Source organism: Chelonia mydas, chromosome 11, assembly GCF_015237465.2.
Source record: "Chelonia mydas isolate rCheMyd1 chromosome 11, rCheMyd1.pri.v2, whole genome shotgun sequence".
NCBI classification, from domain to species: domain Eukaryota; kingdom Metazoa; phylum Chordata; order Testudines; family Cheloniidae; genus Chelonia; species Chelonia mydas.
In genome coordinates, this window is record NC_051251.2 from 55,661,863 (window position 1) to 55,681,708 (window position 19,846).

At 40.7% G+C, this 19,846-nt stretch overlaps 1 protein-coding gene across 6 annotated transcripts in view; it reads right to left on the minus strand.

Moving 5' to 3' along the window:
- Positions 1-19,846, minus strand: part of HECW2 (HECT, C2 and WW domain containing E3 ubiquitin protein ligase 2) — a 247,776-nt gene that overhangs the window by 205,747 nt on the left and 22,183 nt on the right. The window contains exon 2 of one of the 6 annotated variants that reach the window (XM_043525152.1): positions 18,131-18,240. The exons of the other annotated variants lie outside the window; for them this stretch is intronic. The gene's annotated coding sequence lies outside the window, so the exon portion shown is untranslated. The remainder of the gene's footprint in view (positions 1-18,130; positions 18,241-19,846) is intronic. 6 annotated transcript variants of the gene reach the window in all.

Here is a 19,846-nt window from a genome sequence, read left to right on the forward strand (position 1 = left end):
TTGATTCTAGAAACAAAAAATAAAAAAAAAAGACTAAAATAATTGTAGTTCATGCTCCCTTCTTCGGATAAAACAAGCAAAATCTATTGTTTGAACACAAAGCTGATAAATCTGAAGACGGAAGCAATTAACCAGCCGCATACTGACTACTATAAAATGCCAATTCTACAGAAAACTGAAGAAATGGTCAAGCAGCCAAAAACAAAATTTTAAATGATATTTTTAGCAAGGGATGGATTTTACACCAAATTCTTTAACAGAAAAAAAAAGAAAAGCAAAGCAAAAAGCAGGGCCTTATCTTCACCAACCCATTTTTCCTACCGCTTTCAATACTTTGTGGCTAATATTTAATGAAGTGACATATAATTTCATATATTTCAGAGGCAATTTATTTAAATTTTTGTAATCTAAAGCAGAACTCACTTGATTCAGTCACTGTATTAGCAAACTGCTAGTGGAAGTTCACATTAGCACCATGGGGAGATGCAACAACTGTATTCCCTCATGCTTTTGCTATATTAATTTCATCCAATCAGTAATGAGAGATGGAAAGGGGGCTAATCTTTACCAAAAACCAGGGAATCATAAAAACATGTTATTACAGGTTGTACATAGCTCTGTTTCCCTTCAATGAAAGTATAGCAGCAATCACACTATGGGCACTGGGGAGAGGGTAGATCACAAAAAAACAATTTTCTCCTGAAATATAAACTGTAGTTCAAACTGGCTTTCACATTTTCAATTAAACATCTTGAGGCTACCTACTATAGGTGTATCATTTTCCTCACAAGGATATGTTAGCTCAGAATATCACGGGTGCTTGAATAGTATTAAACATGCTCTTTGCATAGTTCAAATGAAAGTATTTATAAATGGTTAATTTCAAGAAACTGAACATTTTATAATCTTTAGTAAGAAACGTCAGATATAGATAACTTCTCCCAACCTCCCAACCACTCATCTCAGACCACTTGAGTCACGACTGTACCCTTCACAAAAGGGTCATTAATACAAGATGTCTAAATTTATTAGATTGCAACAGCACTGACCCTAAACAGACACAGGACGTTTAGATAGCACTGCTCCATGGAATGCAGACTCTCACTACTGAGCTGCTTGCCGTGCAATTGAAGACACTGTCAGACAGGGTGAGGACTGCAATTCTATACAATCACATACAATCTCCTACACGAAGCAGACTCAAAAGAGAAAAAGTCAATCCTGCGGCTCCCAAAGAGAAGAAACAGGGACGGCAGGGGAGGATAAAGGAAGTTTTCATTGTTTCACACTTTGGCGTCAATCTTACCACAGAGGACAAGAGGAGAACAAACAGCAGCGAACAACCATGTGAGAAAAATTAGCAATATCCTAATACACAGGTATTATTACACTATTGCGTAGATGTACTCCATACAAAAACAATGTTAAAAGGATGTTCAGGTTTGACAGTGAAGGACCCAAAAGGTGAGGAAATGCCAAAGTTAAGGTTGCCTGTGCAACCCCCATTATGCATACTTATTACAATGAAGGATTTTATTTAGGTGACTGCATATGTTGCACTCACTATCCTGTCCAATTTCCACAATGAATGAGGACCTCCAGAATACAAATTAATAATAGTTAATGAATAGCCATAACAAACCGAAGGTGATGATACGTAAAGATGGTCAATTATGAATGTATGCTTGTTATTAAATATTTCAGAAGTTACTAGTAAGTAGGGCTAAAAACAGACATGCATCAGCGAATTTCTCTAGCTGTGCAATTCACATTCATTACCACCCTGCAAAGAAACCTTTTTTTAATAACTGACCCATTTCTATCTGGGCCAGAGATGCACATTTTAATGCTGCTGCATTTGTCCGCAAATCTTCTTTGCGCAAGGGGAAGGCGATTTGAGGCACACACAATCTTCAGCGCCACAACTGCGAACCACATAGCAACAGTGGAAATGCGTTGCGAACCCTGGCTGCAGCAACTACTACGATCGTTATGCCTCCCTGTGCAGGTGTTTGTAGGTGCAGATCTGCATTTCTCCCAGCCCCACGCTCTAACCAAAACACACTGTGCACAGTTATGGACAAAGACCCTGTGGAGCATAGTCATGATTACAGGTTACAGAGCCCTGAGCTATCTCCTATTGGCCTGCATTCGACCCTCACACAGAGCAACGCCACACCAATTCTGCTGAATTGAAGTTCAAGTGCTCCTACAGAACTAGGGTCAGCCCTGAGGCAACAGAAAGAGAATCCTTTGAAAGCCACTGTAATTCAATCCCAATATTCATTTTCCACAAAGGCCTGTATTCTGACTTGTCTCTTGAGCACTTTCATCCAACAATGGTGTCACCATTTTTAGACTCTCTCAATATGGAGAGGCAGCAGAGATGATCAAATAGTTTTGCACTACCAAAACAGTGCCTAAATATCACACGTAAACATAATACAATATGCAATTAAAAAAAAGGTTACAGTCTTGGTGCAAAAAATAGAAACAAAAAAATTAAATGTGGTAACTAAAAAGTCTACTTTTTGTGTTGTTGCTTTCTTCGGGATGCTTTCATTAGCACATTTTAGGTGTGTGTGCACACGGGGGAAATCAATAATCAACTCTTGAGTCATAATTTAGGAACCAGAACTGGTACAATACCAGGACAGGAGTGTATGTTTTTTGTTCTCTGTGCAGGATCTAACACAGTGGGGTCCTTGCCCATGACTGGGGCTCCTACATGCTACAATAATACAAACACACACAACAACATTAATGTTTAAATCATTAAGAAGCAGCAATGCTGTTCATCCCCTACACTGTAGTCAAGCCATACATCCATTTACCATCCTCTTCTTGTTCTTCTCCAGCCTGAACGTCCATGAAGTTTTCCTGCATGGACATCTCAAGCTAGAACTCTTTCCATGATCTGGTCCAACACCCATTCACCTTTTCCTTCAAGTACTTCTTTAAAGCACATTTCTTACAACCAGCCTATAAACCCCAGTGCTCCTTCAATGGTGTGTCAACCAACAAAACATTACTAAATTTCCCTTCCCCCAGAATTCTAAACCAACTTCCTAGAACTGACATGACACATACTACACTTCACCACTCAGTTAGCTTTCTGTGCTAAATCCCAATCCTCATCTGTACACTGGTACAATGTCTTTTTAGACTGTAAACTCAGACTGGTAGGAAGTCTATCTTCATATTTGTCTGTGAAACACCTAATACACCAAGTCCTAAGTAAACTAATTAAAAATCACACGAATAATGCTGTCCAGAATATGTGAAAAATCATAATGGTCCCTTTGCCAATGGGTCAGTTAGAAAGCAGCCACCATTTATGAATAATATTAACTTTAACCCCAATACACTATACAGATATTTGTACAACTAAGGAAACGTTAAAATTCTCCATAAGTTATCTGCCTGTGAATCTTTGACTTGATTGTTTAAAACCAAGTTTAAAAATATTAATATTTTCACACAATATAAAAGGTGTAAGTTGGGGGTGGGGGTTCAGCAGTACTACTGCCTAGACAGTTATTCCCCATTTTGTAGCTGTGCATTTGATTTCTCCTTCCTAAGTAAACTACTTTGTAATTGTCTTTACTGAATTTCATTTTGTTGAATTCAGACCAACTCATCAAGGTCGTTTTGAATTCTAATCCTGTCCTCCAAAGTGCTTGCAAAGTGCAGCTTGGTGTCACCTGCAAATTTTATAAGCATACTCTCCACTCCATTATCCAAGTCATTAATGAAAATATTGACTAGTACCAGACCCAGGACTGACAACTGCGGGACCCCACTAGGTACGCCTTCCCAGTTTGACAGTGAACCACTGATATCTACTCTTTGAGTACCGTCATTCAACCAGTTTTGAATCCACTTTATAGTAATTTAATCTAGACCACATTTCCCTAGGGTCCTTATGAGAACGTCACATGGAACTGTGTCAAAAGGCTTACTAAATCTAGATATATCATGTCTACTGCTTCCCCCCATGTCCAACAGGCCAGTAACCCTGACAAAGAAGGGAATTAGGTTGGTTTGTTAGGATTTGTTCTTGATAAATCCATTCTGGCTACTCTTATAATCTTATCTTCCAGGTGCTTACAAATTGATTGTTTAATAAGTTGTTCCAGTATCTTTCCAGATATTAAAATTAGGCTGATTGAGCTATAATTCCCCAGGTCCTCTTTGTTTCCCTTTTTAAGGACAGGTACTGTATTTGCCCTTCTCCAGTCCTTTGGGACCTCACCAGGTCCTCAATGAGTTCTCAAAGAGAACGGCTACCAATTCCAAGATAAAGCAATCTAGTTCCCTAAGTAACCTAGATGAATTTCATCAGGCCCTGCTGATTTGAATACATCTAATTTATCTAAATATAACATTTTTAACCTGTTCTGTCCGTATTCTGACTCATGTTCACTGTACTTTTTTATTAATATTAACTGTGTTGAATAGCTGGTCACCAGTAGTGAAGACTAAAGCAAAATAAGCATTAAACGCCTCAGTCTTCTTGATGTCATCAGTTATTAGTTCTCCTTCCCCACTAAACAGAGGACCTACACTTTCCTACGTCTTTCTCTTGCTCCTAATGTGTTTCTAGAGCCCATTTTACTGCCTTTTGTGGCTCTGGCTAGGTGTAACTCTCTTTATGACTTAGCCTTCCTGTTCTTGTCCCCATACACTTGGTGCTATACTTTTGTAGTCCTCCTTTGCAATCTGTCCACGTTTCCACTTTTTGTAGGATTCCTTTTTGATTTTCAGGTCATTAAAGAGCTCCTGATGGAGCCATGTTGGTCTCTTACTATTCTTCCTCTTTCCTTTGCATCAGGATAGTTTTCTGTTGTACCTTTAATACTGTCTCCTTGACAAACAGCCAACTCTCCTTTTCTCTTAGATTATCTTGCTCCATGATCAGAAAAGAAAAAATTCAATCCTGGATGTCATTTATAATACCCATCAGACAGAAACTGGTCCTTAGTGTCTAGTCAGATCAAATTAAAATAAGGTTATTATTTAATTTAATTATATTGTTATTGTGAATGGGAATTTGGTGGAAGATTTTCAAAAACAAAAATGGCAATTAGATGTACAAAGACTGTTGAGCATCTTATTCCCGTCAGTGACTTTGAAAATCTCTCCTCTGTCCTTACTTCCCCATAATCATACTGAAAATTTACTACCTTGAGTCTTAACCTAAAACAAAGCTAAAAGGAAAAGACAAGTGTAATTTGAGCACAATTCAATTAAATTATAAAAAAGAAAAATATAGAGCTATATGGATTTATTTTTTTCTCCCATTAATGCAACTCCCCTACATCAGTAGTTCTCAACCATGAATACATGTACTCCTGGGGGTTTGCAGAGGTTTTCCAGGGCGCACATCAACTCATCTAGATATTTGCCTAGTTTTAAACAGCCTACCTAAAAAACACCAGTGAAGTCAGTATTAACTAAAATTTCATACAGACAATGACTTGTTTATACTGGTCTATACACTGAAATGTAAGCACAACATTTATATTCCAACTGATTTACTTTATAATTATATGTTAAATAAGTAAGCATTTTTTCAGTAATACTGTGCTGTGCCACTTTTGTATTTTTATGTCTGATTTTGTAAGCAAGTCGTTTTTAAAGTGAGGTGAAACTTGTGGGTATGAAAGACAAGTCAGACTCCTGAAAGGGATACAGTAGTCTGGAAAGTTTGAAAGCCACTGCCCTACACTATCCTATATTTTTAAACATAATTTCACATGATGGCCTTATCAAAGAATAAGATACAGTGCAGTCTTCTAGGTAGCCTGTGTTTCAATGACAATAATCGTGCCAAATTCACTGACATGTTCCATCTCTGTTGCAGGTTATTGGTAAACTGAAACTGAATAGAAATCACCAGAAACAAATCCCTTCAGGGCAGGCTGACGTGAACCGGGGAAACAGAAGCAAAGGGTTAGTATTTTAAGGCATAAGACAGAAGCCTCCAATTACCACGACAGTACTTGGTTATCTGGCAGCTCTCTAGTTTTGTGCTCCTTTCATTTTTATCCTTTATCTAATCATCAAAGTGACCCAATTATTACATCTAAGTTACTCTAAGTTATCCAGTTCCCACTGCATAATTACAGTAGTCCTGCAATAAAAAACATTAGATTTGGGAAAACATCCCTCCACTAGGTCCCTTAGTAATAGGCTTCGGTTTTATTTGTCTTTCTTAAATTCTGACAGCCTAATAAAGTGTAGCATGCCTGTCTTGCTGGCACTTTATTAACAATCCTACTCCATATTATCACATATGCAGAAATCTTGAATGAGAATATAAACAAAACAACAAAGCTACCAACATCACATACTTAGAGAGGAGGTGGAACTCTAAAAATATTAGTCACTGGACGAAGCAGTAAAATTGTGGAAATGACCTGTAAGATTAGTTCAGAATATGTCTTTTAAGCACAGGGATGGTCAGAGCCAGGGTTTTAATTTAGTCCAATATTTTTCAAGGGTTTAATATGTTACTGTTTATCACAAATTTAAGAGACTTTTAAGCAATAGCACGCTAGAAAGAGAGGTCTGATTCTGTGCATAGACACAAACACAAGTAGCATTTAGCTATCCTTACCATTAGCACTAAGAGTAAGACTAATGACAATCCAGGCCTGCTACAGAAATATAGCAGCACACAGTATGCTGACTATTTAGATCATTCATTCATTTTAAGGGCTCTTCAGTAACAACTTCTTTCCTAGTAGTCTGCTAGAGACCAAATCACATCAATGATGCCAAATTGCTATTTAGAAATCAATAACCATTTAAAATAAGGCTGTTGAAAATGGCTGAGCAAGCTTCCAACACTGACCCAACACAGATTTTATTTATAAACTCAAAATAAATGTTGTATCTGCTGGTCTGATAAGCTGGTTCAAGTCCAGATATCACAATCCTGGATCATCACTTTGCTATTAATGTTAGTGTATAAAGTTACTGGAAATACCTAGGTCTTTCTGGCACTGACTGTGGGGAAGAGAAAGGAGAATATTTGCTAATGGTATCAATGCAATAAATAAAATAAAAATCCTGTTCCTCCATAAAGAGACACAGGAACAGGCTAATACCTCTAACTGTCACGCCATCAGATGTTGTATCTTGCGGAGTTTCAGGAATGGAAATAGAATTTCATATTTTAAAAAATTACATTAATACATTAGAGAACATATCAAATACTTCCCAATCTCTGACAGTAAGTTTATCAGAGAGAAATTTCTTTACAACTGCAGGAAGTAATAGCTCTATAGTTACATTCAGCATAATTCTGAACTGAAAGCAGATGTTCTCAGTTGTTGGCCAGGCATGCCAATAAACCTTGTGATCTGACCATCTCTCTCACACACACACCCTTAATGAAATGGTCTCTAAATTATTGCCTTTCTTCCCTGGCAGCACATACCTTTGTTAAAAGCAGAAATGAATTCACAGCCTTAGCAAAGCCAATCTATGTTGCAGTGGTAGGCAGTGTAAAATCTGCCTCATCATTATGATGATGTATTTTCCCTACTGTCATATATCAGGGCTACAATTCCTGATGTGACTGGCAGTAAAAGAATCAGGAAAGGAGTCTGGCAGAGTCTCAAAAGAGTCTTGAAGCAGGGCTGGGACAGGGGGTTGGTGCACAGGAGGGGGTGAGGGCTCCAGGTGGCACTTACCTCGAGGGGTTCCCTGGAAGCAGACACATGTCCCTTCCTTGGCGCCTAGGTGGAGGCGTGGCCAAGTGGCTCTGTGCCTTGCGTCTGCCCACAGGTGCCACGCTAGCAGCTCCCATTAGTCACGGTTCCCGGCCAATGGGAGCTGCGGAGCCAGCACTTGGGGCAGATGCAGCGCACGGAGCCTCTGGCCGCACCTCTGTCAAGAAGCCGAGGGACCTGTCACCGCTTCCAGGGAGCTGCACAGAGCCAGGTAGGGAGCATGCCAGCCTGCCAAAATACCCCCAGCAGCAGCGGGGGTCCTGGGCTGCCCTTCTCCCCCCCTCCCCCAGAGAACCTGCAGCACCCCCAGACTGCCCCCTCCTTGCCCCCCAAGCACCCACGATTTAGTCAGGGATATATAGTACAAGTCATGGACAGGTCACGGGCCATGAATTTTTGTTTACTGCCTATGACCTGCCCATGACTTCTACTAAAAATACTCGTGACTAAAATGTAGTCTTAATTATAACATACTCTCAATTCTTCTGCTGCAAAGGGAAAGCCCTAACCTAACAAGCCATTCTCAGCTGAACAGCTGTGACTATTTACTTTGGAGTAAATACATACCGGATATTGGCACAAATACCCAGTGACATGTAATACAAGAATCAATACTTTTCATGGCACCAAAAGATAAATTATGAACATTCACTGATAATTTTGTTTATTGAATTACAATTTTCAACAGCAATTCAAGAAGATAACTAATTACGCAGGCCCTGAACCAGGCCCAGCAGCAGTACCATCCACTGTGTGTGAGCAGTCACATATGGGAGATGCTCAGTCTGGCACCATCTTCATGAAACATGGAGTACCGTTGGCATCCACTGCCATCCTACCAAAGCTTAACATTGACTAACAGGAATAAGGAGGGTAGGTTACACAAAAAACAAAATCAATAGACAATTAGAATGTGTTAATAGCACATACCACTGATAGGAAAGATCATTATGCAAAGGGGAAAGCCTGGTAAATAAAAGATGGGAAACACCCCATCAGGGCTGGATTTACACCTTACGCGCCCCTAGGCACAGCATCTCCAGTGCCCCCCACCTCCCAGTCCAAGCCAGGGCGCAGCCCACCTGCCCCAGGCGAGGTACAAGGAGGGGACTGTACCTCTCCCCATGTGAGTGGTCCCCGGGTGTCTTCCATCCGTCCCACAGCCCAGCATGGCAGACACGCTCCAGCTCTGCCCGTGCAACTGAATGGGGGCTGGCCACGCCCCTCCCTCTCTGGCACGAGGCAGAGGCGCAGCCGAGATTGGGAAGGGGCTGGGATGCTCCCTGCACCTTCAGCAGCCACCCCGCCCAGCCGCAGCTCTCAGCGCCCCCAGGAGGGCTGACTCAGACGCTCACCCTACTCCAGCCCCACACACTGTGTGGCCACCAACCTGCACCAGGGGCCCGGCCACCTGCAGGGGAGCGATATGTATTAACTTTTTAATTGTTAAACACACTTAACTTTTAAATGCCCCTAGAATGCGGGCGCCCCAGGCATGTGCCTGCTGTGCCTAATTGGAAATCCAGTCCTGCACCCCATCATAGATCCATCAGAGAACCTTCCACAGGTTTAGTGAACTATACCAAACAAATTAAATACTAGGTTACCAGCATTCCAGAGAAAGCAAGCAGATTTGCATGTGTAGTTCTCTATTTTAATTTTCATATAGTTAACTAGATCAACCAACAGAGACTACGAGGTCTCTTGACTACATTAGAGACAGCAGAGAGCGTCACAGCTGACGGCAGCAAATCCCTGGTTTCCACGCAACAGAAATATATCCTAAGAAAAGCTTACATGGACTAATGGACCTGCCTGACAGAATACGTTACCCAAGCAAAACATACTATCTGCATCAGTTGGTCGCAAGTACATTTTAAACCACATGCAGACACAGATAGGCTAAGAAATGTATGGGGATTTTTTAAATTACAAAAATACTTATTAATTCTTTTAAAATCTCAGGGTAGCACATTCTGTTATCTATACACAGACTATTGGTGTGATTTAAACAAACTATGTATAACAAGACAGGAAATAATTTCTGAATAATTATAGATTGCCACAGATGGTGTCATATGGCAGCATAACAAAGGTCAAGTGACTTTAATAATCTTAGAGCTGAAATTTCTCACAGATGCACTGCTTGGAGTGCCTTGATGCTTCTAAAAATACAATTTGTACATAAACATGAGATAGGGTTGCCAGGCATCCGGTTTTCGATGGAAACGCCTGCTCGAAAAGGGATCCCAGCAGCTCTAGTCCACAGGGCTGACCAGACTGTTAAAAATCCGGTCGGCGGCACAAAGGGGCTAAGGCAGGCTCCCTGCCTGCCTTGGCTCTGCACAGCTACCGAAAGCAGATGGCATTTCCCTCCAGCTCCTAGGTGCTGCACACGCTGCCCCCACCCTGAGCGTCGGCTCCGCAGCTTCCATTGGCCAGGAATGGCGGCCAATGGGAGCTGCGGGGATGGCACCTGCGCATGGGGGCAGCATGCACAGCCGCCTGGCCGCACCTCCGCCTAGGAGCTGAAGAGAAATGCCAGCCACTTCCGGGAGCCATCTGAGGTAAGCACCACCCGGAGCTCAGACCCCACAGCCCTCCCACACCCCAACCCCCTGCCCAGCTCTGAGCCCCCACCCCACACTCCACCTAAACTCCCTCCCAGAGCCCTCACTCCCCCCCACCCCACAGTCCAATTCCCTGCCCCAGCCCGGAGCCCCATCCCACACTCCAAACTGCTCATTTCTGGCCCCACCCCCAGCCAGAACCCTCACCCCCTCCCATGCCCCAACCCTCTGCCCAGCGAAAATGAGTGAGTGCAAGAGGGTGGGAGAGAGCGAATGACAGAAGGAGGGGGATGGAGTGAGAGGGGGCGATTTTCTGCAGTCAGAAAGTTGGCAATCCTAATATGAGGAAAACAGATAACCTGTACGTTTATTGGCCATTTTACCTAACCAACCAGCAAGTTCCAACTCTGTCAAAAGTTCTTAAACCTCTTTTTTAAAATCTATATTATTTTAATGAGTTGAAGTATGCAGATGAGGATAAGCAGAACATACAGGGACTAATCCAAAGCCCTCTGAAGTTGACAGGAATCTTTCCACTGATTTTAATGGGCTCTGGATCAGGCCCATACAAAATGACATACATTTGCACAGCCATAAGGATCCCCACTAGTCCAGTCACCCTCTGGTGTACACAGATTTCTTTCAAATGCTATAGTATCATTCTCATGACAACAAAAGTAGCCAGCAGATACATCTTTCCTTTACATTTCTTAAATCATGGACCACACACAAACTATGAAAAGCATTTCCTATAGCCAATTATCTCTGACTTCTCTTTAGACATCTCCCTCATTTTCATTTTGAAGCTTTTACACCTTCAGCATAGTGTATCTCACGATTAACACTAGACTATTCTCACAACAAGCATGAGAGATTAAGTCTGTATTGTCATTTATTAGTACAAACGACCCTTTTAGCTCCATTATTAATCCCTAGGCATGTTTAAAAACATTCTTAAAAACTGTTCTATTATTAATAGGTGCACAATGGAATGTTCAGTGTCACATAAAAGACCTTCCATTATTCATGGTCATTTATAAGGCTGATGGTTTAAGCAGAAGGCATTATTATTTCTGAATATACAAACAAAACCACAATTATATATGCCCTACTTTTTATAATAGACAATTATTCTGTTCAAACATGAAAACAGAAAGCAAATTCAATACCAGAAATGTTTATCTTGATGTCTGACAATACTGTTTTATAAAAATGATGTATATTTTTATCTATGATTAGTGTCAAATCTTGCCTCTTCCTCTCAATATGGTGTAGGATTTATGAACTACAGTTTTGGGAGGATAGGGGGCTGGCTAGAGAGAAACTTTATGTGCATAATGAGATTCCTGGCCATAAAACTCTAGTCTGTTTATTCTAGACTTTTTATGTAAATATCAGAACCAAAAATGGGCTTTCAGTTTTAAAGCAGACAGTCCACAAGCATCTGAGTGTGGGCATGTGTGGTGTTTAGATGTTGCTTGTAATTATTAGAATTGGGAGCGCTGGCTGTTGGGAGTCTGAAAGGACAGGAAACAGGAAGAAGGGGGGAGGAGTTGAAGAGGCTGAGGGAGAGCTACTGAGGGTGCAGCAGCAGCTTGGAAAAGAGGTTTCCACTTTAAAAAATAAAGTCCTGTTGAAGTTTGTTAGTACCTTGCCTGGCTACTGCAGCATGCTCTTCCTCTTCTCCTGCTTGCTCCAAAAATCTCCAGCAAAGCATGTGCCAACAGAATCCTTACTTTCCCATGACATTTTTTTCATAGCACAGTAATCTAAACCTAAATCAAAATTTTCCTCCTCAATACCTTCATTATAAATAGCCTTATAACCCTTTTCTCATCTCTGCCACATAGCAGCAGTCATTATCGCTATACTAATCAATGCCTCAGAGGGTCCGTAGCCTTATCTGAAACGGCAGTGTCACTCCAAAGAAGAAGAAGGAGTCATGCACAGTTTAATTTCTGATATTCATCTCTTTTTATTGTGATTAATTGGTATAATAATTTCTATTGCTGTTGCACACATCACAGTAATAAAAGGGTTAATATTTAATGGTAGTTGATGTTGCCAATAATTTGACATCTTCAATACTTATCACTAGGACACTGGAGTTTTACCAGAAAACTCGAAGACAAGCAATTATGTAAGGGAATCCTGCCATGAATACCATTATCCAGAGTCATGTTTTATGTAAGAGGCAGGTTGTCTCACTCCCAACAAACTGATAATTTTATTAGCAAGCTGCTTGTTAATTTGTACTTTTTGTGTGTATTCACCAAATCAAATGGATAAATTTACCTTATGACTTATAATTTGAGTTTTAGAGAAGCATAATATTCATAATGATTCACTAAATACTGCATAATTACAAAAGACTTTGAATTTAAAAATTAAAAGTAAACATGCCATTAATAGGATTAGACGACTCAACACCTATTGCTTAATAAAGGAAGCTTGTCAAGGAACAAAAACAGCACACTCCAGGTATGACATTTTAAAGCAGTGAATCCATTACAGTATAGGAATATGTTCTGGTAGGAGACATTTATTTAAAAAACCACAGTGGGATCAAGTGTTTCCCTTTTGGATAAAATTAACAAAAAGGTAAATACTGCGACTGAAAAAGTCTGAATGAACATTTCAGGGACAAACATTCACATTAGAACATAAGTCCTTTCCTACAATGCAAAGAGGGGGCAGTTGGGCTGCAGAGAATAATTTGGAGGGCCCTTTGTTGAGACTATTTCATACAGCTTTTTATTTATATTATTGAGCACTCGCCACCCATATTAAAATTTATCCAGATTGATCAAGATGACCATCTAAACCAGTGGAAGGAGACAAAGGCCCATGTTATTATTTTCAAGGTATATATCTGAATAAAGCACAGATCAGGGATTCTGCCCTCATTGCCTGTATTTTCTCAACTAGCATAAAAATATTTTTCCCAGCAGCTTGCAGGATATTAAGGTACAATGGTTTGAAATTAAAATGGTGAGAGAGAGAGGGTTATTCTATCAATGATCCTCAAATCTTATTACATGAAGCACAGAATGCACAATTTGTTTTTAAATTACTTACTTTGATTTAATGGCTGTCAAATATTTTGGTTCTTTTGATCAGACCAGCCCTTTAGTAAACAATAAAGCAGTGAGTCACTATGTTTAGACCAGTCTCTCATCAATCAACAACTGTTTTTCCCAATCCTTCTTGCCCCTAAAAACTGGAATACAATAGGAGTGTATTTAATGTGTTGGCCTTTGTTTGATAAGGAGGTGGGATCATAGCCATGAAATGTCAACATTTTTGCCCAACTCTTACACTTACATCAAAGATGCTGTGGGTCCTTAAGACATCAGATTACATAACTATACCCATTATATCACATTAATTATTTTGTATATTTTTACCCTTCTTCGCTGACTTGCCTCCTTGCTAAACTAAACAGTCGGTCTTTTCACACTCTCTTCACGTGGAGGTGTTTCCATGTCTCTAAATCACCAGAGGTCAATGAAGAGGTAAAATGCATAGCAGAACTCTCAGAGATTGCACTATGTTCCTGAGACCCCACAGAGCTCTCAAAAAAAAAAACAACAAACTACTAATCACCCAACCTTTCCAAAAACAGTCATCCAAGTCACCATATCTCACTGAGTAATAAAAAGTAAAATAAAAAATCTAGTACTTCATATGTCAATCATTCCGAGACAGGACCTTTCAAGAAAAAAAAAAACAACACTATTCTCTCACAAAGAACAATCCTCTGATAGAAGTATTCATGAAATTTCAGCTGGACTGGTTCACTGCTGGCAAAGTTAGCCAGTTAACAGAAGACTAAGCACTCTACCCTAATTATGGAAAGATTACCAGCTCTCCATAACAAATGGCTCATATTCTATCTTTTGATCTCAATATTCTGTACAATTATTTCCCCAACCTATACTGAAGATTTTTTTTTAAAAGAACAAAGATTTTGCAAAGTACCATTTAATTTTGCTAAGAATTCTTGACTGAATTTTAAAAATTTCTGCCAAAAGAAAATGGCAAAATTAAAGAAAAACTAACATTTTATAGAGAAAGACTATTTTTTAATATATCTGGGATGCACCGGACTAATTTCTGCACTGACATACAGCCAGGCACACAACTGACTTTTGAGACTGAAATGCGTAATATGTTGAGACAGAATCTAGCCCACTAGTTTTAAGCATGATGTACCCTAGTTTCTGGAATCATTTCTCACCACCAACACTGGGACAGTAAAAACTTTGCCACCTTCCTCCATGTTCCGATGGAGATTGCAGAAAAGCATGTGATCAAGTTATACAACCAACTCCAATTGTTTTGCACTGCTGCTGTTTTTAATTAGTGACAAAACAATTTCCCAGCAACTTTTTCCCCCTCTCGGAATTACAACCACAACACTTAACAATGAGGCTTTCCCATGTCAAAATCTCCAAAGAGCAGAATTCATAATTACTTTTTCTTGGTAATGTGGAGAAGGGATGAAGGAGAAAAAAAAATTGACTTCTTCTCTTTTGTACACTCATGTATTTCCCCCTTAAAAGGACAGTACCAAAAACAAATGCCAGCTGGTGATTCCACATCAGCACACTTCAAATGAAGTTGCATTGCCAGGGAGTCAATGCAGAGCTGCAGGAAGTTCTCACTCAATGGTGAAGCACAGGGCCTATACATGGATAGCCTGTGCCCCTCATGGATCTTGGGGAATAACACTGGTTTTGTGAGCCAGCCCCAATTCTTTCACAAGAGAGCTATGCCCTGAAAGAATTCTCAAGTGCTTCTGCCTAATGGGACAGCCTAACCCCATGCAACATCAGTAAGGTATCACTGGGGATAGTCTGATCACAAAAGGCAATGTTTTCTGCGTCCTGAAAAGATAAGTGAATTATGAAAAAAGGAAGGAAAACAGATTTGCCCTGTGTACTCTAACATATTCTATTTAAGACACCAAGGACAAAATCTTGCCCCATGAAAGTCAATGGGAATTTTACAACTCAACAGGGCTAGGATTTCACTCCAAGTATCAACACTAAGGTTCATGCCATTGTATAAACGATAACACTCCATCCTCATTCTCTCTGACACATTTACTTTTAAAGGCCAGCTCCACTTGGGGATTATTGAGCCACTGAGTTTCCCATAGACTGAGCCGTGGTCTACACTACACAGTTATAAGCTGTCTTATGTCGACCTAATTATGTCAGTGTATACACTACAGCCTTGCTCCCGCGGATGTAAGGGTATGTCTACACTTACTGTGGATCGATGCTGCGATGATCGATCCACTGGGGGTTGATTTAGCGGGGCTAGTGAAGACCCACTAAATTGACCACAGATCACTCTTCCGTCGACTCCAGTATGCCATTAGAACTAGAAGCATAGGTAGAGTTGATGGGAGAGTTTCTCCCGTCAATCCAGCACGGTGTAGACACCGTAATAAGTCAACCTAAGCTACATTGACTCCAGCTACATTATTCACATAGCTGGAATTGCATAACTTAGGTCAGCTTAATCCTGTAGCGTAGACCTGCCCTGTGTGCCCTACTCCACTGACAGAATAACTCCACCTTCACGAGGAGCGTAGGGCTTACGGTGTCCGTGTAGACCAGTTGTTGGCAAACTGCAGCCCATGGGCAGCATGCGGCCCCTGAGGGTAATCTGATTGCGGGCCACCAGACATTTTGCAGACATTGACCATCTGCAGGCATGACCCCCTGCAGCTCCCAGTGGCCACAGTTCGCCATTCCTGGCCAATGAGAGCTGCGGGAAGAAAAACTAAATATATTGTATCAAGCTGTTTAGTTTAAAAGTTTCATGCTTCACTAAATAATTTGATTTACACTGCAAATCAGATCCTCAGTTTTTGCAATTTATTTGCCAAAAAATTCAAGGACCAGAGGAAGGCTTAAATATAAGCATTCTTCGGTAACAGGAATATTTCAGAATCCTTATTTTAGCATGCTCCTAAACACTAGTCACATACAGCTACCTAATTCTAGTTGAAATTTTTTCTAAGGAGTAACATAAAAGTGACAAGTAGGAGAAGAGACAGAAGCATCACAGCAAGAAAAAAAGTGTCATTTTTTTCCTCTTTCAGGAAATATTTAGAAATAAGTCCATAAAGTGATTTCAGCTGGCTTCACCAGTTGATACTGGCTTAGCTGCAGAACTCACATTTGCGTCCTGGAGGATGATCAAACTTTTTGAATAATTTGTATTAGTGACGTTATTATCACCCTCATTTTTTCTATTCTTAATCTCACATGCTGTGGATTCGGTAAAGTCAGCTTCACCACAACCAACCAAACCTCTCCACAAACTCCTAGCATACTGGAATTGCTTTATTGTATTCATAATTTTCTTGAAATGATTTTAGCCCATTTACATAAATCTTTTCAGTGTACTTCTATTTCTGTTCTACTACGGCTGTGCTTTAAGAAGTCTCCCTCTATTCTTTAGTAATAGGAGAATCTTATGAACGCTCTTCCTCTAGTCCAAGAGAAGAGTTGAATCTATGAAGCAAGACGAAATCAACAGTAATTTAATTCCACACTGCACTAATGGTTCTATGGTTGGTGGAATAGACAAGCATTTTATGCAGCAAATCATCTGCGGTTCGGTCAGAAGTTTCTCTTTGGCTCAGCGCTTTCTCAGTAATGAAGCAGATTTTACAGGAACACTATAATAATGAATTCGTCTTCCAATGCTTTCATGTTTTCCCTTCTGCAGTTTTTAAGAAGCAGGCACAGCATTTTTGTTCACATGCTTACAATACGCGAGAGAATGGAAAACAGCATTTCTGTGAAACCTATCAGTTTTTGTTTTCTTGCTACCATTTTTTTTCAGGTCAGTCATTGCATGGTCAATGACTGACTTGGAAAATCCACTCACCAGTTGTTTGCAGGACATTTTCCTGGTGAATATGGACATGTGTCATGTAACTTAAATTGATGAGACCATGCATTAGAAATGATGTAAAGCCCAGTACAGGAGGGACTATGCTAATATGTATACTAAGCCTCTCAGCATTCCCAGTGTGAACTAGAGGTCTTCCACAAACTTGAGCAGAGTTAGAGTGATATGAATCTTTAAAGGGAGAAAAAAAAAAAAAAAAAAGCAGTCCTGTATTCTCTTTCCCATCCACATGATTCATGAGTACTTACTTAAATAAAAAGATGGAGGTTAGGCTATAAGCCATCAATTTCTACAGAATATGAGCTTCATCTTTAAAAAAAAAAAAAAAAAAGTACTGTTTAAGATATGAAGTACTATCTTCCTCTGCTTCTCCTCACAGCTGTCACAAACAGCAGCAGAGTGAAATTAACAGGATTCTGGTCATCTCAGATGCTTTTCAGAACCCTGTAGACAGTGTGAAATTTCAAAGCATCATGTCAATTTCATTCTGGTTCTGGTGGCGAAACCTAGGTGTCGGCCTGGCAGAATTCCATTTTTATATATAATTTTGACAGATAAAAAAAATGAAAAATAAACATTGATATTATCTATTAACTTTCTGCAATGTTGAAAATTTAATGTGGGAATATCAGACAACAGGGCAAGTCAGAATTATTTAATTTTAAATGACAGTAGACACTGATTTCCAAAAAGTTAAAGCTTTATGACCATTAAAATATACAAATTAAATATCCTTAACTCAAACTCTAATTAGTTCTCAAGCAACATTTTTCTTATTTTGCCTACCTGTATATTTCAATTATTAATGACAAATATTTGTGTGTGTTGGTCTGTGGGGAAACTGACATTTACTGATAAAAATCAGATCCTTCCAAAACTTACCTAGCAGCAGCAGGTACTGGAGCTGTTCACAGGCAGGCGAATACAAAAAAAAATGCCCGACATGGGGAGTAGAGTAGCAGAGACCTCCCGCTTCTCCAGCGACCAGAAGCCTGGGGAAGGGATATAGTGCCCAATGGTCAGGAAACTGGAGTGTGAGCGAATAGAAAGAATGCAAGCAAATGGCTTCAAAATTATCCAAAGTGTATTAAGCTTGAGGCGGATACGAGTGATGGAGTCCACAACCTGGGCTAAGGAACAACACCGTGGGAGGCATCCCAGCAACCACTCCTTTTTAGGACTTGGGTGTGAGGGGAAAGATTGGGGTTTTAACTGGGGTGCTATTCCTGGATATTGCATGGTGCACTCCTCTCCCTCATTCTGTCATATGACTCTTTAGCTTTTCTAGTAGGTATCTGCTAACTTTTCCAACCCCTGAATTAAGCAGTACTGCCTCTTTCTCAAGAGATCAAACACCATGAGTCAGACTCCTCAAACCATTAAGGGTTTTTGTTTTTTGTTTTGTTTAAGATTATATTGCGGTTTTTTGGTCTTTTGATTTTTGAACTCCCCGGCCAATCCTGTGAGTGAGAGTGACTGTCCCAAACGTATCAGGTAAGGTAATTTTGGCCCCTGCTGCTGGAGCTCTCACCACCTCTGCCTGCCCCTTGCTCAGCAATTAATCCTGTCCTCCAGCCCCCCCCATCACTTCACCCCACTGGCCTCCAGCCCCCAGCCCCAACCCTGTTAGTTCAGCTCCATCACACCCTCACCTCTGCTTGTCCTAAGGTTCTTCATCCCCCTCTCCCAGGCCTTGGGGATGGGGGGGCTGCAGCAAGGTCCCCTCTCCTCCTTCCCTGGCTGGGGGAGGAGGCTGCTTCAGGGGCTCTTCATCCCCTTCTGCCCCTTTCCAGACCAGGTGCTACAAGGGGTAGTGATAGGAGCAGAAGCACCATCCTATTCATATTTCTCCTAGGAGAGGAAGGGAGGGGGAAGAGGGAGTGGGGTTGAGCTTCTGGGCTGTTTGCTCCCTCCTCACCATCTCGCCCCCTGTGAGAAATGGCTGACAGAAAGGAGACTGCTGAACTCTGCAAGGGGGCCAGAGCTTCTCAGGCAATTGCAAGAAGACCACCAGCAGCCTCTGAAATCACAAGAGCTGGCAATACTGATTACTGTACTTCATTTATGGCATACTACATCCCCCCACCTATAACATTGCCTACAATCCACTAAAATATGGCCTCATCCACATTTGCCTGAAAACCTAGCGCTCTGCTGCACTTAAATTCAGTTCTAGCCCTGTATGGCTGGACACTGCTCACTGAGCCAAACTGTGTTGAACCACATTCTAGCGCAGAGCCCAGAATCTAAACTAAAACTCAATTGCTGAACGCAGTTCAAAACAGCCCGGCCATATCCATGCTGGTCACTCAAATAACATTACAAGGTACAGTGCCAGTGATTCTTCTCTATAGCTAAACGGCGTTTCAAACAGGGAGTGCTTGAGCTCTTTTAAAGTTTCTCATAAAAAAAAAAAATCAGCTTTCCCACAACCATTAGCAGTACAAGCAACAAAACCCACACACTTTCTTTCTTCGTTATTTTGGAAGCATTAAAGCAAGATTCCAGCACAAGGCCATCAGTGAGTCACATTAGTCCTGTTGCTGGTGTAGTTAATAATGTTAAAGAAAATAAGACAAGCGGTTTTCACAAAGCCAC